This window comes from Tachypleus tridentatus, chromosome 13 (genome assembly GCF_004210375.1).
Source record: "Tachypleus tridentatus isolate NWPU-2018 chromosome 13, ASM421037v1, whole genome shotgun sequence".
In the NCBI taxonomy this organism is placed as follows: Eukaryota; Metazoa; Arthropoda; class Merostomata; order Xiphosura; family Limulidae; genus Tachypleus; species Tachypleus tridentatus.
In genome coordinates, this window is record NC_134837.1 from 126953188 (window position 1) to 126970778 (window position 17591).

A 17591-nucleotide genomic window follows, 5' to 3' on the forward strand; every position below is an offset into this window, starting at 1 on the left:
AATATATTGGAAATATTGATTCGTATCATTTCCGAAAAATGGAATTCCATGTTGTGAAACGTTTATTCTTACTTTGCCATATTATATATATATTTAATATAGCGAGTTTATTTATACACACACACAATCTAAGTTTTCTTTACTTAGATTAATATTTCTAGCAATTCTTCAGATATAAAGCAACTTTATCGATTGAAATGCGAAATATATTTCCTCATACCGAATAACAAATCTTATACCATTGGCAGTTGATTCCTTCATTTTAAAAATACATCATCCCAGTTAGATCGATACTAGAAAATGTTATCCAGAGAGCACAGCTTGCATCCTGGGGATATTATTTAAATGTAAGTATGCTCTTGTAGTCAGTCCTTCAATTCTAAGGAAGGCTTAAAGTTATCTAACTTGGCAGCTAGGCTTAACACTTTGCTTTCTCTTCCTCTTTCTGCGATAAAGCTTTAGAAATGAAACATATATGCTGCTATTGAAGTATATAAGATATTAGTACCGTTTTGTCAGATCATAGATGTGAGGGAACGTTTTTCGAAAGTGCCACGTACGTCTAAAAGGTTTGCAAAATAGCTTTAGGGCCCTTTTTTATTTACTTATTAAGGCACGTATTTTAATAAATACAAATCTAGCTGGAAAAGGTCACAAGACTTAGGTTAAAACTATAGTCAATGTTAATATGTTAGAAACTGGTGCCAAAACCCGTGATTCGATTCCCCATAGTAGGGCACAGTGAATAGTCCAGATGTGGCTTTGCTCTAAAGCAAACAGAAAAACCAACGCAGGTTAACCTCCGTTCAACCCCAACCCAACAACTGGTATCAACCAGACATTTATATCGACTGAAACAAGTTGCGTAAAGTGACTTACTCGGAATACAGAAGCACGATACAACCTAATTTCGAACTCGTAACCTGTAACAATGAGAATCGTAAAACCCAAAACCACTGAGCCATGCGTGCTGTTAGTAAGGGAGAGTGTAAAAAAACTACCTTTCAAAGGAAGACAATTGGTGGAACATTTGAGATATAGCCAAGGCTGGTTTAGTTACTTATAATTTGTTTTAATTGTACTCCTCTTAAGATCTAAACAACCTGATCTGACGTGAAAATATAATAATAAATTAGCTTCTGTTTACCGACTAGGAAAAAGAGGCAGTCAAAAATCATTTCAGAAAATCTTGTATTTCTTGTTCTTACTTCGTCTGTTTGTGCTCACGTGGCATTGCGTTATTGCTATTTGTCTGTAATCAAATCTTCCAAAAGATGTTAAATTTGAGATTCTCAGCTGAAAAAGGTCACGAATGACACAGTGGTTAATAACGAGCAACAACAAACATTTCAAGAAGTTCATATTTTTACTTTGAAACTACACGAAATATACTCTTCAAAAAAAGAAACGCAAAAGGCAAAATATGAGACAAATTGTTAACAAGTTTATTCCGGGTAGTTCTGTATGACATGTGTGAAACTTTGCACATTCACTGCTGAACATCCAAAATCTGCAAAGGCGAAGTCCACGCTCACTAGTTGAAGTTTAACGTCACTCAACGTCAATAACGAGTATGCCCCCCGTGAGCATCAATAACTGCTTGGCATCTCCTACCCATGGAAGCGATGAGATGACGAATCACATCCTGTGGAATAGCTGTCCACTCAGCCTGCAAAGCTGCTGCAAGCTGAGGTAGAGTCTGCGGTTGAGATTGTCGCCGTCGCAGACGTCGGTCCAACTCGTCCCAAAGATGTTCGATGGGGTTTTAATCTGGTGATCTGGAGGGCCAGGGAAGAACGTTGATGTTGTGGTGTCTCAAGAAGACAGTGGTGAGTCGGGCTGTGTGAGGACGGGCGTTGTCATGTTGAAAAACGTCGTTGACGTTCACCATGATGGGTTGCACATGGGGGCTAAGAATCTCGTAGACGTATCGTTGAGCTGTAAGATTCCCTCGAATGTGCAAAAGGTCTGTTGAGGCAGTAGACGTCGCAGTGGTGGTCGTAAGGTGACGTAACCGGATGTAGCGATCACGTGCGGGCGTGGTCACACAAGGTCTGCCAGATCGTGGACGGTCACGAGTTGATCCATGTTGTTGGTGACGATTCCATAGCCTTGTGATGGTGCTTGGGTGGACATTCACAGCTCTGGCAACATTTGATCGAGATTCGCTTGCTTCCAAGCGACCAATGGCGTTGTTGCGTTGTGCTTCAGTCAGTCTTGGCGTAACTGTATTGCGTGTCGGTGGCTTAACACTGAGCTATGGAAACCGAGAACCCGTCACTTTTATAGGGATTTTGCACATGTTGCACTTTCAGAACATGCAGATCTCTCAAACAAATTTATTGGACACGCATGCGTTTTGGCGAAAAATCCGATGTTTTCCTCCGTTTTCAAAGTGCACAACTTTTATTGTCATTTTGGTCTGACAATCAGTGCCTTAACACATGTAACATCACATACTCTGAGCTTGTAACGTTATTACTTATATTTGTCTTTAAAATAAAAATATCCCTTTTGCGTTTCTTTTTTTGAAGAGTATATTATCCTTCGTATATCGTTGTTGAGTGTGCTGTTGTTGTTTGTTAGCGCAAAGCTACATATTGCGTTTTTTGAGTTATGTCCACAACAGAGAATCGAGCCGAGCTCAGGAATATTAGCAGTCTAATTAATTCACTGTTGGTCCTCTGGTGGGATATACTTTTAGACTCAAATTTTAATAGCACAAGTCCAAGAAGTTACTCTCGACCCAGTGGAGTGATTGGTTCTGCTGGTCTAGTATTTTAGCATTCTGAGCTCAATAACTTATCGCAGATCCACGAAATGAGCATCATGTTGGAGTTGGAGTTTGGCAGTACAATTCCAGGAACATTCCGAGGGAAGGGGACACCTTTTGGAACAACCAAAAGAATCCATAATCATCATCTTACATCATGGCCCGAGGAACGTGTTTGTTAAGGGCTTTCATTATTTGAGAACATTTTGGCACTTAGATAGTTCACGAATAGATCGCACACTCGATAAACAAATTGAAGATTATATCACAACATTCTGCTCATAGTCCTTCACAGTTAACACAGCATGCATGACCACCTTTAACTCTTTGGTGAATTAATGTCCTCGTGGTGTGTGTGAGTATTTTAATATTGTTGTTAATCATGATGCGTACTAATATTTTAGTATTGTTGTCATTGGTGTAATTGTAATGGGTGCTAGTATTTTAGCATTGTTGTCATTGGTGTAATTGTAATGAATGCTAGTATTTTAGTATTGTTGTCATTGGTGTAATCGTGATATGTTCTAATATTTTAGTATTGTTGTCACTGTATAAGTTTCGGGACTCACTGTGACAAACAATAAAAGAGGTCGACTGTTAAGGTCTACGAGAAGAGTCTTGGCGTTTTAGACACTTTATCTTTTGATATGACTGTTGCTCTTTCTAAAGACAATTACAAAGAAAAACTCTGTAAAACCAAAAGCTTTTAGCACGAAGAAGAAACATCGAATTCTTGTGAAACCATTGACAGGAGGTTTGAATGTGGTATACATTTATCTTCCCTGTCTAACCAACTTATAGGATGAAAGGAACTAAATATAATGCCAGATACTATCAAAAACAACCATCCTAACATAACGGAAACTTGCATTTATTCAGTACACTAGTAGAAGTGTATACCAGCTCCGTATATCCGCACGATGGGCGGCATTTTACAAATCTTCAATATATTACCTTATTGAGAAAGCACATATGTCCTTTTTTTTTACGGCTTTCTTTTTCTTTTTTCGAAACTTCCAACACGTATCCTGAATCAATACCTGCATGTATCGCGGTTTGCGTTTCTTGGAGCCACTTTCAACACGATAAATCTTCAGGTAAGAGTTATCACGCATGGTTATCATAAACAGGCTAGAAATAAATAAATAAAAAGATAAATAACCACGTACAAATCACAAGATATAAACAGTTTCCGAAGAAAAATATGTTGTCGATGTTTAAACATTCCTTAAGTTTTATTTTTTAAACTAAAAAAATAAAACTTTGTAAGTAGTTTCTAGAATTTACGAACTTTCGTAGTTACAACCTGTACCATATTTACTACAGTTCTCTTTTGAAAGCACACGTTGCGAAACAAGTTTCTAGATTTTCTCAACTGAATATTTTAGTCTCTAAGTTTTATTTGCTTTCTACTAACTCAGGCCTGGCACGGCCAGGTGATAGGGGCATATGAAACGTTATATAGCCCATAACTGTATTACCGATTTATCGTTGGTTTTCTGAAAACCAGCTATTTGATTCTAAAATTAAAATCGCATGAATCATATTATTTGAGTCTGTCAAATTTCCTGCTTTGCAAATCATAGCGAGCTACATTAGAATTTTTTAATATGTCGCCATTTTATCTACAACATACTACTTTGACCTGTAAAGAACTTTCTTTATTCTAAGCTCCCACTAAACATTTCTTTAGAAATATAAAAAAGTAATTTAAAGTTACAGGCGTCTGCACACTAAAAATCATGTTTTATTCTCAACCATTTCTATAATATTAACAGTCGAAATCAATTTATGTTTATTCACGTTTTAAAAACGTAATTATGTATCAGAATTTATTAGCCAAATAAAAGCAAAAATATAAATGTAGTAAACGTATCGCCAGGTGGCGCAATAATAAAAGCCTTCCAAAATGTATTGATTAGTAATTTTCAAATCCATTAGGTTGCAATTAACAAAATTAATTTAAAAGGGCTTGAGAGGTAAAGTATTAATTAGTATTTCACCCACCTTATAAAAAATGTATCTACATAGGCCAGAAATAGACTAGTGGTTGACATACCGAACGAATTGAGGGCTAGAAGGTTCAACGTTCGCGTTGGAATGGCGTTAAACAAGTTCTGCGCTTTAACTGTAAGTATGTTATAAGAGTGACAGTCAATTCCGTTATTCGGTTCAAAGCTGGACAAAGTCCTTGTAAAAAAATTGCACATTAAATATTTACTAGAAATAAACGGAAACTCTGAATTGAAAAAAGGTTATATACATATATTTATAAAATATTTTTATCAGAGACCAAATGTAATTACATATATATTTATGCAGTCGTGTGGACACCATTATCTTACTTTTTAAAAAGGATTTGAGAAAAAAAATAACCGTTCCTTTAAGTAACATTAAAACTCTTTGCTTGTTTTTCAAGTATAGTCCCTTACCCATCACTAACAACCTAAAACACATGAATTGTTTGGACAGCGGTGATAATTTGTCACGATTTATTATCCGTTCTTATTAGGCGGACCAACTAATTATATCATTTGAACATTTTTTTCTTTACTAAAATGTGAGTTTCAGTGACTACACAATGACGTAGAGGCCTGATCTAACCTTTGATTCTCTACTATCGTCAGGTGGATCAACGGTAAGTTTAGAGACTTGCAACATAAAAATCCGGCTTCCGATACCCTTGGTGAAAAGCACACAGGTAGTCTATTGCGTAGTTTTGTACTAAAACAACAACTCGTACTTGAGCTTGATTCGGTATCTCCACTGCAGTAGACTAGTTTCACAGAATTCACAATTTATCAGAGATATTTGGGAAGCATCTAATAATTGAAGTAGGCTTAACACAATGGTGGACTGTAAGCTATTTGTTTAGTTTAGAAGTTTAGTCCTTTCTTTACTCGCCACTAATAACGTAAAATACGTTAGGTCTTTAACATCTGACGTGCCGACTACAGTTAATTTTCTATTATTTCTCTAACGAACTGACTGCTTATTTACAAGAGTTCCCCAAACAGAAACCAAACTCAAAGGTCGTAGCAAGATGATATGACTGCTTTGTTTCTTTATTTATTGTTTTATATTTTAAGAAAAATTAGTTTAATACTTTATTTCTAAATATTAATAATCTACATAGACATATATAACGTATAATAATTGAAATGTGACTGTATATTACAAAATGCTAGTCCACCAAAACACAGACAAAACAGATATTAAGAAATATTTTGATTCAGGTTCTCCAGAAAAATATCTTGTCTTATCTGTCATTTATCAAGAACACTTCGCTTTTAAAAAAATGTTTTAGCAAAATCAGAATTATGAAGTCTAACATAATGAATGCCATTAAAATATCTGTGGATTAAATTACTCATTAACCAAATCAGTTATCCATTGCCTGCCTGCTGCGGGTATTGTGTATCTAAAGCTGCTTTTTGGTAATCTGCTTGTCTTTTAAATGATTCGAAAAGTATAATCGTTACAGTGTTTCTAATTACGTTACATAAATTGTATTGCTTTTGAAACAACTGAACCGAATATATAATTATGTGATCATATGAAACACTTTGTTTAAATAATTTATGGTCGTTACCCAGTTTCGTTCTCAATGTTTAATTTAAGACACATTACGAGGGCTGTTCAAAAAATACGCGGACTGTTTGAATTGCGCGGCTCCAGTTGGTTCCAGGGGAATCCGCTTGGTGTCGCTAGGTTTGCAAAGATCAGCTGATTACGACGCCATTTCCCGATTGCAGATATCTTCATTTGTGTATCAGCTACGCGGTTTTAAGTGAAGTGCGATTTTTTCGTTTGGCGGATTTCAGAATGAATGACCTGAAGGAGCAACGACTTGCTGTGAAATTTTGTGTTAAACTTGAAAAATCTGCGACTGAAACTTTTGCTATGCTTAACACGGCTTACGGTGATGTTGCTATGAATCGTACGGCATGTTTCAAGTGGCATGAACGTTTTAAGGATGGTCGACAGTCCATTGAAGATGATGAGCGTCCTGGACGACCTTCCACGTCAACTGACGACCCACACGTCGACAAAATCAACATCCTGGTGCAAGCAAATCGACGTCTGACTGTCAGGAAACTTGCTGAAGTGTGTGGGATATCAGTTAAATCTTGTTACGAGATTTTGACCGAAAAATTGAAGATGCACTGCGTTGCTGCGAAATTCAGCCCTCAGAACTCGTGAGTTTTTGGCCAAACACTCGATCACTGTTTTTCCCCACCTCCCTACTCACCTGACCTTGCTCCTTGTGATTTTTTCTTGTTCCCCAAACTCAAAAGATCCTTGAAAGGAAGAAGATTTGAGACGATTCCCGAGATTAAGGCAAATGCGACGAAGGAGCTGGAGGACATTACAAAAGAAGCGTACCAGGAGTGTTTCAACAAGTGGAAACACCGTTGGGATGAATGTGTGCGTTGGGGAGGAGAGTACTTTGAAGGAATTCCAGACCTGTAACTTCTAAACAAAGTACATTTTGTTTTATGACGTCAGTCCGCGTATTTTTTAACAGACCTCATACATACACACACTAGAAGAAAGTCAAAATAAACACACATAAAAAACAAACAGATAAAAACAGTGAAACCAGTCGTACGAAATGCATTTTTCTTATAACAATTATTATTTTACGAAATTGAGATTCAGTTAATTAGGGTGCTTTCTAATTAAATTTCGTCACGTTTGTGGCAACAAAATCATTGCGCACTTTATACAGTCAAATTAAGATGGCGCTGCATGCGTTAGTTTTATATTTTAATGAATATCGGTCACGAATGAAGTTCGTATCTTACGTTATATCATCAGTGGTCACACGTGATAAAAACCTGTTATGTATGTTTCCATAAATTAGTTTGACATAACAGATTTCTAAAATATGGTATTGGGTTAATGGAATATCTCAAAAAAATCTGGTAATAGTAGTAAATGGGTTGCACTTGAAAGAAACATCCCTTACGTTTTCTTTCACAATACTTTGTTCCAAATTTCGCACAAAGCTACACGAGGGCTGTCTACTCTAACCGTCCCCAATGTAGCAATATAAGACTAGAGGGAAGGCAGCCAATAATCATTATCTACCACCAACTCTTGGACTACTATTTTAACAACGAACAATGGGATTGATAGTTATATTGTAATAGCCACAGAGCTGAAAGAATAAACATGTTTGGTGGGACGGGAATTTGAGGTCGCAACCATCAAATTGCTAGTCAGGTCCTATATTTATGCAGATATATTATTTGAGATTTAACGTAAGCTTACAAATAATATGTTTTATAATTTTTACGGCTGTTTCTGTGAACATTTATTGTCTTAAACATAAAGCCTCTTTCTCATACACTGCAGGGAATTGAACCTTAGATTCTAGCTTTATATATAAGAAAACGTACTGCTAACGTTCTGTTTGGATAAAAAAAACACGGAACGTAAAATAGCTAAGCAAAAACTAGTAAATAAAACTAAATTTTATCTCATTTATTCGAAAAATAAAACACCATGAAATATAAGTATAATATTTATATTAATTGGCTACTTGAGACTTTGTTTGTTTGTTTAGAATTAAGCACAAAGCTACAAAATGGGCTAGCTTTGCTCTGCACGCCACGGGTATCAAAACCCGGTTTCAAGCAGCGTGAGTCCGCAAACATATCGCTGTGCCATTGGAGACTTAGATAGAATAGTCACCTAAATTCGGACCACCTTTCGTCACAGTAATAGCTTAGACCTGGCAAGGCTTAATTTTACAAGATGACACATTGTCTTATTTGCTTGTAACCCATCCGTTGAGAAGTATGTAGTTCACGAATTTTAGCTATGAATTATGAAGGTGAACTGACTTGATACGTAGTAACCATGGTTACTGATGTTTTTGTTTTAAGCTTCTTAAACACTACTTCGAACAAGCGAGTGTAGTACGAAATTTATTCGCTCTTTTAAAATGTTCGCCCTTTCAGCCCAAAGGACGTTATAAAGTGACAGTAAATGTCACTCTTCGTTTATAAAAGAGATGGTGATGAATAATTGCCTTTTCACTGCTAAATTAAGAAGAGTTAATGCAGATACGTGACGACAACAAACTCATTTGAAGTAAAAAGCAGTAACGGTCAATTGCAAACTCTCTCTTTGTTAACCTGAAGATGGCCTAAAAAGGTCGAAACGTTGTTCTCTGCTTTATTTTGGTAAAATTGTTAATACCCATACCAGCTGTGCTGAGATACATTAATGCAGATAGGCCTGATGTAACTTTTCTATAGTTTTATATACTTATATTCTTTGATACGTGACAATGAACAAGGCCGTCAATGTTTTACATGCCTTAAATGTTCTTAGTGGAACAAGCCTCCACGTAAATATTTCATTAAAATACAGGGTGTTCAGAAAGTCACTGTGCACTTATATATTTATTAACAGACATGTTTAAATATAGAATACAGGAGGTAAATATGAATGACAATTATAAATAATGTTGAAAGTAACCCCCGTTGGCATCAATACAGGCTTGGATCCTTCTTATTTTGTTTCTAAACACCGCTATCAGTCGCTGGCTTGAAACAGACTGAATGAAATATAATAACATATGATTACAAAACTGCACAGTGACTTTCCGAACACCCTCTATAATAGTTGGTTTTATAAAATATCAAGTTTTCAAATTTAACAATTCCGTTTTACTCAAATGAAAAATGCAAATATAATTTGAAACCAGCTGTGCCTAATATGCTCGTGTTTCAAAGTAGAGGGCGCACGCAAGCATTCTTCAATTTTCCTTTATTAGGGGCCAGGCATGGCCAGGTGAGTTAAGGCGTGCGACTCGTAATCTGAGGGTCGCGGGTTCGCATCCTTTTGCGCTAAACATGCTCGCCCTTTCAGCCGTAGGGGCATTATAAGTTACGGTAAATTCCACTATTCGTTGGTAAAAGAGTAGCCCAAGAGTTGGCGGTGGGTGATGATGACTAGCTGACTTTCCTCTAGTCTTACACTGCTAAATTAGGGACGGCTAGCGCATATAGCCCTCTAGTAGCTTAGCGCGAAATTCAAAAAACAAAAAAAAAACATTCTTTATTAGGAGAGAGTAACGTATTTCTATGTATATGTATATGGATATGTATATATGTATGCGTGGTATAAAACTTTGATATGGTAGTATGGGGTATTACTATCTGGAAGTCCTACAAAGAGCAATTTTATTACGACTCAATGTTCATCACGGAAATAGTTTTACTGCATAAGTTTTCAAGAGTTCTCCACTCCTCCTCCCCTTAGAAAACATTTATATCAGAACATGTGTACCTATATCTGGAAAATAAAACATAAAACTTTATGTGTTTGTGTCTTAGATTGTGTGATCGTCACCAATGTCTTCTTGGTAGAACTACCAATTCTGTTGCACGTGCTTAGTGTTCGACTTCAACCTGTAAACCTCGCTGTGAGCTTTACGCAAGAATTCAGCAACTGCGCACACAGAAGAAAAAAAAAACCGTAATTTTGAGAAACACTCCCATTCGAAAGTGAGCGCGTGCGAAGTTGCGTACCAAAGAGACACAAAATGTAAAAATTTGCGCGAGATTTGTAACTTTTGTAAAGGAATGAGGCAACAGTCCTTCAAAGTGTAGAAGTTTCGAAATTAAGGGAAAGAATCTTAGATGTCACACGTTATAGTACAAAAGTCAAGTGATAAGTTTTTCGAAAGATAAATCTATTAAGCAAAATGTGTAAATCAGAGGAGAGTTATTCAGGAAGAAAACAGGGAAAAACAGTTTCCATCAAGATGGCCAATATGAGATGGCTAAATCTGTTCACTGATAAACGAAAAAATGTAGAACATATTTGGTAACGTTATTGGATATCATTAGACAGCTGACGTCATATAACTGGCCAAGATGGTTGCGGTCAACTGGTACGTTAAAAATAAATTGTTTAGCTGTTTTTCTAGCTTTAAGAAAAAAAAAAAAAAAGCGAAATGACCATTATGGAATGGCTTAAACATATGTTTACGTGTTACGGTCATGTCTAAGACTTGATACGTGTTCTTTGGGTGGCTAGAACGCTCGTGGCTAGATCTTCTCGTGGTCGGATCGAAATACGACGCTAATCGTGCTCATTTTTCAACAATGGTGCGTTATAACGTCACGGTCTATCCCACTAGTCGTTGACAAACGAGTAACCCAAAAGTTGGCGGTGGATGCTACCGGCCAGTTGTCAAACTTCAAAATTAGAAACAGCAGCAGATGAGCTTCATTCGGTTGAGATAAACAAACGCGGTGGTTTTAGTTTGAAATGTACTTTATGTGGTAGGTTGGGTAAACAGTGTTTATCCTGTCGCAACACTTTCATAAGACAATACGTATCAATATGCTATTGCAACACTTTCACAACACAATACGTTTCTATATCCTACTGTAACGCCTTCGTAAGACAATACGTGTCTATATCCCACTGCAACACTTGCACAACACAATACGTGTCTATATCCTACAGTAGTTTCTTCATAAGATAATACGTGTCTATATCCCACTGCAACACTTTCATACGACAATACATATATGTATCCTACTGTAACACTTTCACAACACAATACATATCTATATCCTACTGTAACACTTTCACAACACAATACGTTTCTATATCCTACTGTAACACCTTCATAACACAATACGTGTCTATATCCTACTGTAACACCTTCATAACACAATACGTGTCTATATCCTGCTGCAAGTGCGGACCAAGAACCTCAGATTCACAGTCCAAACACGCCAACCACAAGCTCACATTCGGCCACAGATTTTACCTATCTCAACTATGGAATAAAGTTAAGATAATAATAAATATAGTTTTCTTCCGCTTTATCGATTTTTGACATTTTTATATGTTTACTGGAAAGATAACGTAATAAACAAATGACATCAGTATAATATATATCCATATACATATAGTTGGTGAGAGGCTGAAATTCACAAACATGAAATAAAGAAAGGTTTTAAAACGATTCCTTTATACATGTTATACACAGGGTTTTTCTCGTTATAGAATTCTGAGAACAAAATAACGCGAAGCTCTTCGTTGTTGCAATTCGATGAGATGTAGCTCAAACGTCATCAGACGTCTGTGTCTGCTTTAGCTAATATAAAATAACAACAAAGTAACAATTGGATTAAGGATTAATCCATTGTTGATGTACCTCTTAACAACAAAGTAACAACTGAGTTAAGGATTAATACATTATTGATGTACTTCATAACAATAAAGTAACAACTGAGTTAAGGATTAATACATTATTGATGTACTTCTTGACAACAAAGTAGGAACTGAGTTAAGGATTAATCCATTGTTGATGTACCTCTTAACAACAAAGTAACAACTGAGTTAAGGATTAATCCATTGTTGATGTATCTCTTAACAACAAAGTAACAACTGAGTTAAGAATTAATACATTATTGATGTACCTCTTAACAACAAAGTAACAACTGAGTTAAGGATTAATACATTATTGATGTACCTCTTAACAACAAAGTAGGAACTGAGTTAAGGATTAATCCATTGTTGATGTACCTCTTAACAACAAAGTAACAACTGAGTTAAGGATTAATACATTATTGATGTACTTCTTAACAACAAAGTAACAACTGAGTTAAGGATTAATACATTATTGATGTACTTCTTGACAACAAAGTAGGAACTGAGTTAAGGATTAATCCATTGTTGATGTACCTCTTAACAACAAAGTAACAACTGAGTTAAGAATTAATACATTACTGATGTACCTCTAAACAACAAAGTAACAACTGAGTTAAGGGTTAATATATTATTGATGTACCTCTTAACAACAAAGTAACAACTGAGTTAAGGATTAATACATTATTGATGTACTTCTTAACAACAAAGTAACAATTGGATTAAGGATTAATCCATTGTTGATGTACCTCTTAACAACAAAGTAACAACTGAGTTAAGGATTAATACATTATTGATGTACTTCTTAACAATAAAGTAACAACTGAGTTAAGGATTAATACATTATTGATGTACTTCTTGACAACAAAGTAGGAACTGAGTTAAGGATTAATCCATTGTTGATGTACCTCTTAACAACAAAGTAACAACTGAGTTAAGGATTAATCCATTGTTGATGTATCTCTTAACAACAAAGTAACAACTGAGTTAAGGATTAATACATTATTGATGTACTTCTTGACAACAAAGTAACAACTGAGTTAAGGATTAATGCATTATTGATGTACTTCTTAACTACAAAGTAACAATTGGATTAAGGATTGATACATTATTGATGTACCTCTTAACAAGAAAGTAACAATTGAGTTAGGGATTAATGCATTACTGATTAACCTCTTAACAACAACAACTTATTTTTTTTAATATATGTTCAAATGTCCAGAGGTATGTGTGTTTTCTTATAGCATAGCCACATCGGGCTATCTGCTGTGTCCACCGAGGGGAATCAAACCCCTGCTTTAACGTTGTAAATCCGTAGAACTATTAGTTGAATAGGTTCAGCCTTGATAAGTGTGATTTATTTTCAATCATCTGATGAAGAGTGTGAAAAGAACTGTTTGATCATTATGAGAGACCACGTTCAGTCATAGAATCAGAATGAAAGAGAGGCATCTTATAGTTGGAATTTCTATTGTTTACTGTTATAATATACTGGAAACCATCTGATGTTGCAGTTGGTTAGGAAACATGAGATGTGGTATATACGGTAATGTCTGGTTGTGCATTCCCACATATAATCCATTATGTCCACATATTTCTAGACCTTATGTAGGTAGCAGGTAATAAACCTGTGAAAACCAGACGCATATTGTGGTTTTCAGGTACGTAAGATAATACTTTAGTGTTATTCATTTTAGGGTTAGTATTCTTCTAAATGCACATGGATATTGCACTAAAATGTCTTCTCTTAGGACAATAGTGTCTTAAAATTCTAATTTTGTTCTTTTTAATTGCATTTCTTTTATAATGACTCACTTCCTAAAAATACCCCGTATAAAAAAGATCAAAAATATATTTATAATATAATGTGTGTATGTATATATATATATGTTGTTTTTCTTACAGATGTTGTGTTTCTTGTTTACATTATAAAATGAATCGAACCTAGCGCATAAAAACAGAGGACCTCAAATAAATAACTTGTCTAAACATTAGCAAACATGTGTAAATGGATTTCATAAACGAAAAACAGAGAAATATTTCTTAATATTTGTTCTGAGTTAAATCTTGAAGGTTAATATGTGCCAGTAGTGATGATAAACAATACTAGCGTAATATTTCTTAATACTTATTATAAATTAAGTCTTTAAGGTTAATATTATTATATTGATGATAAACAATATTAAGAGAAGACTTTTAATCTCGGTACTCTTAAGTCTGATTTTTGAGAATTTATGTTTGTTACCAGAAATCATGATTATTTTAATAGTTTTTTTTCTCTAACTTAGTTCAGAAAAGTAAAAGAAACGCTGTGATGTACATCAAGTATATTTATATTTTTACAGTTGAGTAAAATTTAGACAACAATGAAATACGAGCAATCCAGAGGCTAAACCTAAATTAAGTACTGCTGCATATAAAAAAACAACTCCATTTCAGCATAAGAAATGTGCAACACGTTGAATTCAAGAGTTTATCTCATGCGAAAATTCGTCACTTCTTTCTGTAGCTTTTGCTTTCGAACTTACTAAAGAAATACTTTGAAAAGAAGATATGGGCCTAAAAGACGAAACTTATAGATCCGTTGGAGTAAAGTGTATTTTTATAGAATTGAAATTCAATGAGTTTTATTCCCCTACATACGTTTGAGTTCTGTTTAACTGAATACAGTGTCAGACACTAATACATACATAAAAAACCTGAAAACATCTACAATGCAACACGCGCATATATATTTATATAAATGATTCCATATTCGCACGCTAGGAGCAAGCTTCCGTCCTAAACGTTTCACCTTACAGAGAAAACACCTGGTTTTCTGGTTTATTCTTTTATAACGTCAACACTTATATCAAATCAATGCGCGCAAATTTTATTTTCACTTCTGTTTAAAACCACTTGCAACATGGAACAATTCTGAAGGAGGCGTTTGTATAACACAGAGTAAAAATTAGTGTCAAGCCTCGACCGACTGGAAGGTATTAATTATTCTGAGCGTATATTATAGCAACTAACTTTGCTTTAAAAATCTCTCGAACCGTGTTTTCACAAGCAATGTTAGGTTTATTTGAAATGAGACTTTTTTTTTCATAACAACATTTACAAACTATTGTTGCTATGCGATATAAAATATTTATTTTTGAAATATTGCTGTTCAAGATTCTATCGTTTTAGAAACTCCCACTTTATTTATCTTTGTTTTCATTTTTAAAGTCCGTATTGAATGTAACTTTTGAGCTATATTTAAATTACTCATTAATTTTAAGGAAACCATAAAAGGTCTTCATCGACACGAACTCGGAAGGAATGAAAGACGGATTTATTTATTTTTTTTGACAATAGGGCGTAATGCCATCTATTGACTGTAATGTAATAAAATTGTCACGAGATCAGATTACTTGTCGTTGTTGTCTTCTTGGTGCAAAGCTGTACTCTTTCCACTGCGTGGAATCGAACTCCCAATCATTAGCGTTATAATCCCACTGACATACAAAGAATGGGTGTTATGATAGACACTGACGTTGTACAGAAAGGGTGTTGAAATAAGTTGTCTTTGTTAACAGGTGATGTTAAAAAAAAGAGAGCAACTTTCAAAACAAGAACTACTGAGTTCTCCAAGTAAGATATACTATTTTTGTTAATTTATCGTTGTTTTCTTAAATAATATTAATTATAATAGACAGAATATCGAACGTGAATAATTTTATTCTCTTTTTTCATTCATTATTATAACTTTATTATAAACATTATTTTTTTACTGATAGCTTAGAGTATGTATTTAAGGCTAACTTAAATATCCTAAACTCGATAAACCTCTGGGATTGTGACCAAAAGTATCATAAACAGCGAAGTTACCCAACTGGTGAAAGAATGAATCTCTATCTTCACAAGTATAAACGAAAAAAATTTATTCATGCCTTTACTTTTACCAGGATTTAATTTTAATATATGTTTTTTTATTGTGAAATTACGTCAAATTAACGTGTTTTAACATAGTTCATTGCAGGTGGAAACCACATATTACCTGGTATCTAGTGGTTTTACGCTTCTGCAATCAAAAACATTGTTCTTTTAAAAGTATAAATTATTAATAAAACGAAACGACGAAAATAAAAGCTTACTACACTCTTACCAAATGAATTTATTTTGTAACGTTTAGGCTTTAGGAATAAAGTGCTTGAAGAAGGCATAAGGAGAAAATGTTAAAAAATAAAACTAATTCAATAAGAGTATAGAAAACATTTTTGCTTATTTATTCGTTGTTTCATTTGATAATTTTAATGTCTTCTGACTGTTAGAGCACGTGGTGTAAAGGAAAGATTTGAAAATAAAATTGGATGATTTCTATATAACATTCGTAGAAATTCCAGAAACAGCAGTGATGACACTGCATACGTTTAGACATTTTCTTTTTGTGACTCGTATGAATTATATAAGCAACAAATTCGTTAATCTAAAAGTATCGTTTAAAAATTAAATGGCACAATACCCCATCACTGTATACTAACGTAGGCCTACGTTATACTTAATGTTGTAACAAAGCTCATAAATTTTAACAGATAGTTCCTATTATCTCACATGTTTAAACTATGGTTATAATATTAAAATACACTTTAAATACTTCTCGATAAGGTCTGATATAGGACCAGTATTTTAAAGAAACTTCTCACTTTGGCCCAGCATGGCCAGGTAGTTAAGGCACTCGACTCGCAATCTGAGGATCACAGGTTCGAATTCCCGTCACACAAAACATGCTCGCACTTTCAGCCGTGGGCGCATTATAATATGACAGTCGATCCCACTATCTTTTACAAACGCCAAAGAGTAGCCCAAGAGTTGGCGGTGGGTGGTGATAACTTCCTTCCCTCTAGTCTTACACTGCTAAATTATGGATGGCTAGTGTAGATAGCCCTCGTGTAGCTTTGTGCGAGATTCAAACCAAACCAAACCAACTCTCTATCTGTGGGTTGCGGGTTCGAATTCTACCCACCGGATAAATTCGCCCTTTCAGTCCTGTGATGGTTTATCCTACTATTTGTTGGTAAAGCGTAGCCAAAAGGTTGACGGTAGGTATTGTTGGTTACTTACCTTCTCTTTAGTCCGTCACTTCTAAATTACATAATGGACAACGTAAATTATCCTCTGTTAGCTTTTCAAAAAATTCAACAAACAAACTGAATCAATTTTTAGTACAGTAACATAGGTTAAGCGTCAGCTCAGAGAACTCTAATTTCGTGTCGTTAGTTAAACGAAACCAGGCACTCAGGAATACATGTCGCCAAAAGGACTTTTTTCCAGCTCTTTCAACCGAGTAGCAGAATTAACTGTCACATTCACAAAGAATTCAAAGCGGAAGTCGCGGAGTATGTTCTGCAGCACTAGGACTCGAACCTTTGAATATTTGAGCCGCAATCCCAACATGCTAATATCTAAGTCACGCCCTTTTGGCAATAAGTTGTCAATCAAGTTATAGCAACTGAACTTCCAAACAATAAAGTTCAGTTAATGTGTGTGTTTCGCTGCACATTCTCACTATCGATATATATATATTTATAGGTATAATTTTTTCTTCGTATAAACTTATTTACTTATGGTATTGGCCCGGTATGGCCAAATGGTTAAGGCGCTCGAC